The 914-nt window shown below is 36.8% G+C and overlaps 1 protein-coding gene across 1 annotated transcript in view; it reads left to right on the top strand.

Moving 5' to 3' along the window:
- The window catches only part of LAMA2 (laminin, alpha 2), a 746602-nt gene that overhangs the window by 64323 nt on the left and 681365 nt on the right, over positions 1 to 914 (top strand). The window lies entirely within an intron of this gene.

Raw genomic sequence — 914 nt, 5'->3', positions numbered from 1 at the left:
TTGTTTTTTGCTTTAAAATTATTTTTATTTTATATTGCTTTGTATACAAAATTCATATACATTCAATTTCATTTGTATACTGTGCTTCTCACACTCCTACATTAATACTGTATTTCTTATGATAATTCCCATATATTATGTTTTTTCTCTTGGGGTTTTTTTTAAAGACAATCTTCTTTTTTTTTTTTTATTTCCACTCATCCATTGTTGCACTTTTCTCCCCTCCCAACCCTCCCCCCTAGTACACTACCCTCTTGGAAAAGTAAAAGAAAAATTCTTTCATTGTTTTACAATCTCTCCCACAGGTCTATGCCTCTATGTAGCCTTCGCTATGGGCTTCTGTCATGACAAACATACCTAATCACATATCCCTTTTAAACAGTTTTCTCCCTCATATGTTTCAATGCAGTATATATTATTTATCCCATCTTTCTCAATTTCCCACAACCCCATGTTAGTCCTGTTTTACAATAGTGGCACCATGCAGTATTTGTCCTTTTGTGACTGAGATACTTCACTCAGCATAATGTCCTCCAGGGCCTCCCATTTTGAAAAATATTGCATGAGTTCCTTGTTTTTCAATGCAGCATAGTATTCCATTGTGTGAATATACCACAGCTTCTCCACCCATTCTTTTGTTGATGGGCACTTAGGTTGTTTCCAACTCCTTGCTATTGTGAACAAAGCCATGATAAACATGAGTTTGCATATATCTGCTTTGATGTCAGTTATGGTCTCTTTGGGGTATATTCCCAGTAGTGGAATTGCTGGGTCAAATGGTATCTCTTTTTGCAACTTTTTGAGAAAGCACCATACCACCTTCCACAGTGGTTGCACCATTTTATACTCCCACCAACAGCAAATAAGGGTTTCAGTTTCTCCACAACCTCGCCAGCATTTGTTGCTTGCTGTTC

This window comes from Elephantulus edwardii, unplaced genomic scaffold (assembly GCF_000299155.1).
Source record: "Elephantulus edwardii isolate Elephantulus edwardi_28Jun2011 unplaced genomic scaffold, EleEdw1.0 scaffold00039, whole genome shotgun sequence".
In the NCBI taxonomy this organism is placed as follows: Eukaryota; Metazoa; Chordata; class Mammalia; order Macroscelidea; family Macroscelididae; genus Elephantulus; species Elephantulus edwardii.
This window is presented reverse-complemented; position numbering and strand designations above follow the sequence as displayed.